The 10541-nt window shown below is 39.5% G+C and overlaps 1 long non-coding RNA gene across 1 annotated transcript; it reads right to left on the bottom strand.

Annotated features, from left to right (window-relative positions):
* Positions 1-9449: 9449 nt before the first annotated feature.
* LOC134291601 (uncharacterized) lies at positions 9450-10212 on the bottom strand. Its single transcript, XR_009999180.1, has 3 exons — positions 9826-10212; positions 9685-9756; positions 9450-9631 (listed from the first exon to the last, which is right to left on the bottom strand). It is a non-coding gene; the product is annotated as an uncharacterized LOC134291601 (long non-coding RNA).
* Positions 10213-10541: the final 329 nt, after the last annotated feature.

Here is a 10541-nt window from a genome sequence, read left to right as displayed (position 1 = left end):
CGATCCAATCAAGATTAGGCCATCTCCAAAGGATGTGCGTTCTCTTCAACTCCCACAGCAGCGCTAGATTTTTCCCCACTGCACATTCATCTTAAACAAGAAGCACTTTCTTGCACTTACCGATTACGAGTCGGTTTACTAGAGGAAACTCATGTGAACCGTAGGTCGACACACACCTCGTTGTTTCTACTTTTGGTGAATTGGGACAAAATTGTCCTTGCTCCAAGTGATATTACAATTGCTTGTAATTTCCCATATAGGACATTTTCCACGAAATTCCCTTCCTTGGAAGATCTGGATATCTGGAATCTGGAAAGAAGTAATTCAGACGGCATCGTATGTTACACTGATGTCACCCTTCTTGAAGGTCGAGCAGGTGCTGGTGTTTATTCACGTGAGCTAAGGCTATATCAGTCTTACTCACTTAGTAGACACTGTACTGTTTTTCAGGCCAAAATCTTTGCTCTTATGTGCGGCGTGCAATCAATACTTCAGCAGCACGTAATGGGCAAAGTGATATACTTCTGTTCAGATAGCCAGGCTGCTATTAAAGCACTTACTTCGGCCAACTCTAGGTCGAAGATAGTTATCGCTTGTCAAACTCAAATCGAGGAGCTGAATTCAGCAAACGCTGTTCATCTTGTGTGGGTATCTGGCCATTCTTCCATCGCTGGAAATGGATTGGCTTATGTGTTAACTCGCACTGGAGCATCACATGACTTCATTGGCCCTGAGCCAGCTATTCCGATATCGAAGTGTTGGGTAAAGCATCAGATCCACACCTGTGCTGCCATTCAACAGAGACATTACTGGAATAGGTTGGAGTCATGTTGTCAAACCAAATTGTATTGTACTGAGCCATCTCCAAGGGTGGTGAAGTATCTTACAAATCTGTCAAAGCAGAATTGCAGCTGCAGCATGCTGGTCAAAGCATTATTGACTGGCCACTGCCGGCTCAGCTATCAGATGGCAAATATTCAGCAAGCTGATTAAATTGTTTCCGATAGCTGTGAATCCGATTATGGAACTTCGTATCATTTGATATGTAACTGTCCAGTTTTTGCGTAACTGCGTTTTCGAGTATTCGGTCATCATTTATTAAGTGAAACTGACTTCAGAAACCTTAATCTTCAGGATATACTGTTTTCCTTAACCATGTGTGGTAAAGAGCTAAAGGCTCTCTTTCGCTTTATACGTTATTATAGTGCCCTTTCCAGGGCGCTGTTTAAACCCATTGTGGTACTACGCTTATGCGTTAGTACCCTCTTCCAATGTATTTTTTCTATTTCCCTGCCTGTCCTTAACCTCATGCGTATTTCCTTCCTTTTGCCTCAGGTAGATGCTAAAACAGGCTTTTATTATGGTGATGGCAAAAATGTCGCAAATGGAGGATAACGTGCCTCTAGAGCCAGCCTTCTGATGCCTGATGGTCTCAAAAAAAAAAGTGCATGGAGGACTTTTGCCTTGTTATTTCATCTAAAACCTTGCCGAATACAGAAAAGGTCGCATACGCATTAGACTGTCCCAAAAGAAATCGATGCTCGAAAAGTCAAGGTGCCCAACCCTTAATTGAAAGATATGCATATTTGAAGCATTTTTATAGAACATTTCGATTTTCTAATAAATCATTTAGAGGTTCCGCTAGAGCGATTTTTGAAAAATGGCCTTTTTTCATGAAAAGTCTCAAAAAACATCATTCTTTCGTAATATTTTTTCAATATTTTTGTATTTTTCTATGGACCTCTAGGCATTCTTGAAGGGGATAAGTTTTTTAAATATTGTATTTATATTGACGGCAGAACCGTTTTTATGTTAATAAAAGGAATATTTTTTGAGAATTTTTCATCTAAATTTGAGGAACAAATACATGCACGATTTTTAATTGTCAATTTTGACAGTTTTATCTGATAATATTATTTCTATGAGTCATTTCTCTAAAAAAGGTTTAAAATATCTTGTCTAGAAGCTGAGATATTAGGATTTTAGTAAATGGTCATTTTTTTTTAATTTTGTAAAATTTTGTATATTTGGAATATTGTAAGGTCTTTGTGACACTCCAATGCTCGTATATTAAAAAAAAAGTTAAAAAGAACAGCTAGTTTAAACATGGATCTTTACATCTGGGATGATCTGCATTAGATCCATGAAGAGCTTTTATCTGAATAACTACAACAATGATGGGTATCATGGTTACTGGTAGCAACGCATTTAATTTGAGATTACGTTGTGGAATTCCCGACTAATGCGCCTCTTTTTTTCTGAAATAGGAACGAATGGTCGTGCAGAGATTATATAATATTGATAAAATCAATAAAAACCATAGTTAAGTCTAAAAATCATGACGTTTAGGAATCATAAGATCGCGTATTTTCCCAAAAGCCTATTATTGTCTTTTATATTCTAAGTTTTTTAAAATCAGTCTTGACTTAACTTAGTTATGTTTTAATGATTTCATCACTATTATGTTACCTCTGCATGAAATGGTTTTTACTACTTCAGAAAAGGGGTAATAGTCAAGAATTCCACGACATATTATCGAAATTTACGCGTCGCTATCAGTAACCACGATACCCGTCATTGTTGTAGTTATTCAGATAAAAGCTCTTCATGGATCTACTGCCAATCACCCCAGATTAAGGCCGGACGGGACGGTGGTTGAATCGTCCGCCATTGCTACGTTGCTAGTAAGATGCAAATCTCAACATCTACTTCATATTATTGACTAGAAATTTGATCGTTCATTTGCTCACTTGTGGTGCAAAATCGACTAAAGTTTCAGTTACGTCAGTGCAGTGGAAATTGACATTTGCTTCTTCAAAATCGCGAGGCAAATTGTTAGAAAGAGAGGGAAGACACGTCGTCCCGTGCGGCCTCAAAAGACGCATGTGTTAACTAGCTAGACCATCCAACAAGGAAAGCTGTTTTTTTTTGAACTTTTTTTTTTTAATATACGAACATTGGAGTGTCACAAAGACCTTACAATACTCCAATTATACAAAGTTTTGCAAAAATTTGAAAAATCGTCCATTTACTTAAATTACATATGTACATATTCTATCCAAATTATTTGCAATTATATTTAATTGAGAAATTACACAGACATTCTGCAATTTATGAGATTCAAAAATTCACGTATTTCTACAAAAGCTTAATTTTATCAACAATATTTTAAGTTCAAGTTTTCAGTAAAAATCAATTACAATCGCGTCAGGGAGAGTCTCCTTCATAGCTCTCTCACGAGTTTAGTTTGCGTATGCGACCCTTTCTGTAAGTACTCGGCAATGTTTTAGATATAATTACAAGGTAAAAATCCTTCGTACACTCGATTTTGATAGTACATTTCTGAACTGAGATACATAGTAGCAAATGACTGTAACTATTTGCAAGTAAGGGTTCCCATCCCTGCTCCCAGAATTTGTCCCGGGATTTTGGCTGTAACTTTATTTCTTCAGAAAATTTTCCCGTGATTCTTGTGAGGGTTGCTCCATGTGTGCATGAGGGAAATAGGATTCTTCGATAGTGTAATGAATCAAGTAGGGGTTTGAATGCTACAAAGGACAGAAACGTGTCAAATTGATTAAAAAAAAAATCAAATTTCATTTATCGAATCTTCCTTATAAAAGGATCCTGGATCCATGGTTTTACCGAATAAAAACAATTTATTGAGCTCAAATAAAAGCGTTCGTCAATGAAAAATAAGACATGTTTTTGATAAATTGTTATTTCTTATGGTAGTAAGAAGTAATGTATCCTGACAGTCTTTTTTTTTCTATTATTTTGAGAAGATATTTTCTCTTCCTCGTGTTTAAAGTTGTCTTTTATCTATCCGTATCAGAAAGTAACAAAGGTAGAGTAATAGAGTAATCTTTACTAAGAAATGACTCTTCAGAGATAGGTCACCCAACCGCTGATACTATATTTTCTACATAAACATCTGCATCGCTTTGAACATGTACCTTAACTAAGTGATCCCTCTTCGCAAGAAGCACTCCACATGATGTACAGTTTAGTTGATGGAACTTTTATTTTTACGGTCAATGTCGAGACTCTAAGCGGAAATTGTATCATCCAAGCATTTTCACAGCGTACTTTATATATTCACCTATAGAACCATGTCTTTCTACCATAGAACAAAAAAGTTAGATGTAATATCTTACCTCCGCGTACCATTCACACACTTGTGCAGTATCGTCATCGTCTGCTTCAAACGTTGTTTAGTATCATTGTTGCTTAGACGTGTCAACAGCGCCCTGCTTTGTGACAACACCAATTTGGCTGATGAAAATATATCGACGTACAATAGAAATAAATCATCGCGATTGGAAATTTCCCCACAAATTCTTTGCGTTCGTGCGATGCCGACCTTTTCATTCCTTTCGTTTCAATGCTGTTTGGGATCTATTCATAAATTACGTAATACTAAGGTGGAAAATACTTCTGCAATAACCAAGCAGATACCAATCATCTTAGTTATCTAAACAAAATTTTCTGAATTTTCGGTTACTTATTACTCTTGAGTAACAACTAGATAAAAATCGATCCATCACACCTGTGCCTTATGCTTGACTACGCTATTCGCGAACCTTTTCGAAAAACGTGAAAATTATTCAAAAGTTCTGACGCCAAAAAGGTTCAGGTGTGCTCCGCGCCTGCCACCGCGACATGGAACTGAAAAGGAGCAAGGTATACTGTATCGTCGTAAATCAGTTCAACACACTTCAAACTGTCACAGAGAGCAGCCGGTTGCCTCCTGCTAGCGGGCGGATTCTTCGCAGTTTTTTGCTCTTCTTGATAAGCGTTTCTTAACTTCTGGATGAATCCGGGACTATCTCGAATCCAGGATGAAAGGTTGTGGGTGTAGGCGACGCTTGATGTCGTCCTTTGCGTTGCTCCGTACTGTAGATGTGAAAGAAACAGCGAGTTCAGAAAACGAAAGTTAATTTTGGCATTATTTTTACGATAGGCAGCCGGAGAGTTTCAACGGAGAGCGAAAGTAGAAATACATAAATTTCGGCGCAGCTGGGCCCACTTGTTTGTGATATCTACCTAGAGTCCCTGAGGAATAGTCACATTCAGAAGAACTCAACGTTTGGCGGTAGAAACGAAAATTTTCTTACGACGATGATGATGGTTCAAGTGGTTATAGTTATTATTATGACACGAATTGCATCCTTTCGCTCGGAGCTCCGAGCTGTCGTTCTTTGGTCGTCGTTAGGCAGGCAACCAGTGGACCGTAATTAGTTGAGAATTTGTGGTTCAAGTGGAACGTGTGGCACCGACGGCGAAGAAGCACTTGAAACGGTCCGTCGTCGTCGGTTGGTGGTAAATGTTGTGACATTTCCTTTCGACTGCCATGGGTTGCGGTTGTGTCAACGAAACGCCTTCATTAGCATTTCTTTCATCCTTGAAGGATGGTTGATGAGTGTTTTTTGCTCTGTTTTTTTTTTGTGGCACTAGAAAGAGTGTATTTACGATGCCGAAAATGAGTTCACTCTGTTTGCGTTCAGCCGATTCTAATCGACTGCGGTTCAGTGATTTTTGGGGATTCCAATTGCTTTAGATATAGACGGCTAACCTCAGACAGAAACATCCTAACCGGAGGTCATCAGCTGTTTTGAAATAGCATTAGGAACCGATACGAACATTGAAACCTCTGAGCTGGAGGTAAGCTTACTTTATGATGTGACTCAGATGTACAAACGAAAGAAAAAATCTTAAAGAAATTCAGGTTTAATTTGGCCCATATAGCCGAGGCGGTAAACGCACGGGTATACAGCACGCACGGGTGACGGGTTCCATTCCCGGTCGGTCCAGGATCTTTTCGTAAAGGAAATTTCCTTGACTTCCTTGGGCATAGAGTATCTTCGTACCTGCCACACGATATACACATGCAAAATGGTCATTGGCAGAGGAAGCTCTCAGTTAATAACTGTGGAAGTGCTCATAGAGCTGAGAAGCAGGCTTTGTCCCAGTGAGGACGTTACGCCAAGAAGAGAGAGATTGTATAGATAATAGTTTTGAATGGGTCTCAAGGGGAAGTTTTGGGAATATTAGATCGTTTTTCGTATATTATATTGTTAAATTATTATGAAAGCATAGAAGATCAATGGAGTGCCATCAAGAACGCCTTCATCGCCACCCGGCGAGAATAATTTTGGAGAGCTACGCAAACGGAGAAAGCAGTGGATCACAGCTGATATTTGGAGGAAGATAGAGGAGCAAAAGAACGCCAAAGACACGATAGAGCGAGCGAAAACACGCAAAGCCAAAGCCCCAATCTGTCAGCGCTAAGGCTTCGGCTCTCGAGAAGGAAGTGAAACGCTCATGTAGGCGGGACGAAATAGCGTGGGCAGATTCCCTAGCCGACGAAGGCGAGAAAGCCGCTAATACCGGCGACATCCGTCTCATCTACGATGTTTCACGTCGTCTTAGTGGGACTAAGATGAATGCTACGATGCCCGTGGAAGACACGTCTGGACAGCTAGGTCCGGCTGACTAGTTGAAACGCTGGTTCGAGCACTTTGGAAACCATTTTCAAGTATCGGCCACGTTATCAATACTTCAGCAAGGGTTCCACGCCAAGGGTTCGACGCATTACCCGTATCAACACCGAAGCTTCATCAGTGCAGGAGATAGAAACAGCCATTCGTAGCATGAAATCCAATAGGGCTTCGGGGGTCGATCGCATATCAGCTCAAATGCTCAAAGCTGACCCCATAATACCAGCACAACTGCAGCATATCGGAAACCGCGACATTTCCGGCCGACTGGATGCAAGGCGTTTCAATAAGGGTACCCAAAAGGGAGACCTGACTGTATGCGATATTTGGCGATGCATCATGTTACTGTGTATGGCTTAGAGTCCTCTGCAAAGTGATCCTTAACCGGATACAGGAGCAGATTGACGCAACTCTCCGACGATCCTGTGTGGACCATGTTGTCACGCTCCGTATCATTATGAAGCAAATCAATAAACTCCAAGAGTCTCTCCACCTGGTGTTCATTGATTACGAAAAAGCTTTCGCCCCTCTCAACCACGGAAACATGTGGGAAGCCCTCAGGCGCAAAAGTGTTTCTGAGAAAATCATCGGCCTCGTTGGAGCACAGTACAGGGCATTTTCGTGTAGAGTACTACACAACGGTGGTTTGTCCGATCCCATCCGGGTCGTTGCTAGAGTGAGGCAAGGATGTATACTATCACCGCTACTATTCCTTATCGTAATCGACGAGATCCTGGTAGGTGCGATTGATCGTGAATCAAATCGTGGGTTGCTGTGGCAGTTCATTTCCATGGTCTTTCATATCCAAAATCTTTCAATTCCGACCTCTGCACCACCGTATGTGCTCAGGACTGCAAGTAGTAGTACCTTTTATTCCAAATTTTGCATGAGATAATTCCAGTAATTAATTTTGGACTTTTTATATTAAGCCCTCCCTGAAATCCTTCTGATATTTTTCCATGGATGAGTTTATACATTCTTCCGGAAAATCCTTCCGGATAGTTTTTTGCGGATTTCTTTTACAAGGAAATCATCTATGGCTTTCTTTCAAAACTAATCTATAGATTCCTTCAGAATTTCAGAAATTCCCTCATGAATTTCTCCAAACAGTTCTCCAAGAATTATTCTAGGTAGATTTCCAAAATACAATAGCGCGATTGCTCGAGAGTTAAACATTATTTCAAAGATTATTTGCATTCTTCCCATGGTTTCTTTAGAAAATGTTCCAGATATTCTCCAGAAATTCATTCAGGTACAATTTTCAAAAAGTCCACGAGAGATTTTATCAGGAATTGCTCTAGGGGTTCCATCGAAAATTCCCTCATGAGTGAGTCCAAAAATTTCTTCTTTTTTATTCTTAACCACTTAACCTAATTTACAGCTCTTTTGTCCACTAGGGCACCACGTGAGCGATTCCAACTGGCATCTGCATTTACACTTATGTGCAGCGCCTAAATGTATTCTGTTCTAATTCTACTATATCTAACTGGAAGCCTATGTGCTGCTGTCACTTTCCTACCCTGTCCAATGATAAGCACGAGGATGTTGATGTGTGGCTGCTGTTCCTTTTACCAGTCCGATTGTGGTTCCATTATGAGTTGCCATTTCGCCGATATCCAATTATCCGGATCCATTAGAGCTATGAGAGCTCAGAAGAGGGTCAGGTGCCAGCCGCTCTCGGAGGGAAAAGCAGCTGACAAAGTACCGGGGCTGGGATCGAACCCATGACCATCCGCTTATAAAGCGAACGTGTGGACCACTACGCCACGGGCCCCTGCAAAAATTTCTTCTTCAAAAAAAAAATGGCATTACTTCTAAGGATAACTCCGATAATTCCTCCATGGGTTCATTAGGAAATATATTCAATGGATCTTTGGATCTTTGCAGATGAAAATCAATGCGTTTCTCGTGGTATGCCGTTTTTTTAAGACATTCGTTTGCAGACTTTTCCAAGAGTACTTCTAGAAAATCCTCCAATAATGTTATTTGAGGATTCCGTTATGATTTTTCTATTAAATCCTCAATAATATCCTCGAAGAACTCCACCAAGAAGTTTATCCAGATACTTCTTCAGTAAGTTTTCAAGAAAATCCTCTTGATATTCCTTCAAAAATTTCCCTGGATTTTCATTGATTATTCCTCTAGCGATTCATTGAAAATTGTATTCTTAGATATCTAAAGGGATTCTATTGTAGATTTTTTCAGGAAATCCTTCAGGGTTTCTTTCATAAATTTCTGCTAGGATTCCTTATGAAATTCTTTCGAGATGATTATTTCATCTCCAGCGATTCCAGATTTCTTTAGGAAATTTAGAAAGCGATTTCTTGAAAAGTTCCTCAATGATGTTTTCAGAAATTCTTATAAAAACTTCTTTACAAATCCCACAGGGATTGATGTGGGTATTCTTCCCTGCGTTTCTCCGAGTATTCTCTGTGACATTCTTTCTGTAATTCCTGAAAAAAAAAACAATTTTAGAAATTTATCTTGAGGTTAAATTTGAAAGCTTTTGAAAGAAGAAAAAGACATCTCTACTTTTTCGATATGTTATGTATAAATGCCTCAGCTTTCAATTGGTGCAAAAATTTTGAAAATTGGTGGTTGCCCTCATGGTGAAAAAATGTTTTGGTATAAAAACCCAAGATGGCGGCCAAAATCAATATGGCCGACCCAACTTTTTATTATTGTAAATAGTAGCTCTATCTTTCCTCTTTTAGTCTACATATACACAGCCATTCATTGAAAGAATCCTGGAAAATGATAGGATCGACTACTCCTATCATTTTTCTTGTCATTATTAATAGTTGCAGTGCATCTGAGATGCATTACAAGCATTAAAGCGGCCAGGCCTACTGTGCAGCGTTTTAATTGTTTTTGGAATCAGTAAACGGGGACATCTCGTACCAACCGTTCTGTGAAAAGTGAGAATAATAAACCGCTTCGTTGGGTGTTGTCAAAAAAACGACCAGAAACCAGAATTCCGTAATTTTAATAATGTGTATTAAAAAAATCCTGCAAGTTAATACAAATTCACGTAATATGGAACAATATACTTGACTTAATGGCTTACGTTTAGTTTTCTATCTCCGGTCTAATTGGTCTTCTTTGACAATTTTTGGGTCTATTGGAGGATTCTGCAGCGAGTTCTTATTAGAATTGGATTTTTACACTTTTTTGTGAGTATTACCTAAGTCACTCCTAATTACGGTACTGGTGATGCGTTCAAGGAAAGCCGTATCTATTATACATAGGTGTCCACCTGTCCAAATTAATCGATATAAATCAATGCAAATGAAAGCATTTCAACTATGCATTTTTACTTGCTTACGTCTTGCAATTAGTTCAGGGCATCTATTCAGTAATCGATAATCCGTACTCTCTAGCTATCACTCCGTACTATTTAGTTTTAAGTTATCTTAGAAAAAGAAATTGTATAGTTCAAGTTAAGTTCAGGTAATTAGATTAACAATTCATGGCATAATAAACTCACAATGCGCCGCTTTCGGCAATAATCACTATCCGAATGAAAATAAAGTTTAGCAAATAATTGTGTTTTTTCCTAATCTACACACCGCACATCCACTTTCAGCTCATCTCACGGTTTCTATTGTCCCCTTCCAAGAGCAGATCGAAAACGTCGTGTTGAAGCGCCGGTTTACCACAGCTGATCAGCATTGGTTCTTGCGTGTGAAGATGCGCCGACCGAGGGGTCGTCACATTGGGAGTGAATGAATGTCACTCCATGTCCTCTGGAATCCTGGGAAGGGGCAACGGTATTTCCCCCGTATGCCCTGGCTCACAAGCCTAGGCTTAAGCGCCTTTACCCGCTCTCTGAAACGAGATCAAAAGTCATGGTACACAGCCCTCTCCCAATACATATTTACTCCTAATATTTGAATTTACTGTTACGGTTACAAATAGAAAAACAAATCAGAAAGATCTCACCATATTGATTTGTGGCCTCCAGTTCTACCGACAGTCGGTGGCTACAACATTGTTTTAAGCTGATTCAGGAAGAATCAGCAGCAGCATCACACAATCGAA

Source organism: Aedes albopictus, chromosome 3 (genome assembly GCF_035046485.1).
Source record: "Aedes albopictus strain Foshan chromosome 3, AalbF5, whole genome shotgun sequence".
NCBI lineage: Eukaryota > Metazoa > Arthropoda > Insecta > Diptera > Culicidae > Aedes > Aedes albopictus.
Note: the sequence above shows the minus strand (reverse complement) of the source record. Positions and strands in the feature narration are given on the sequence as shown.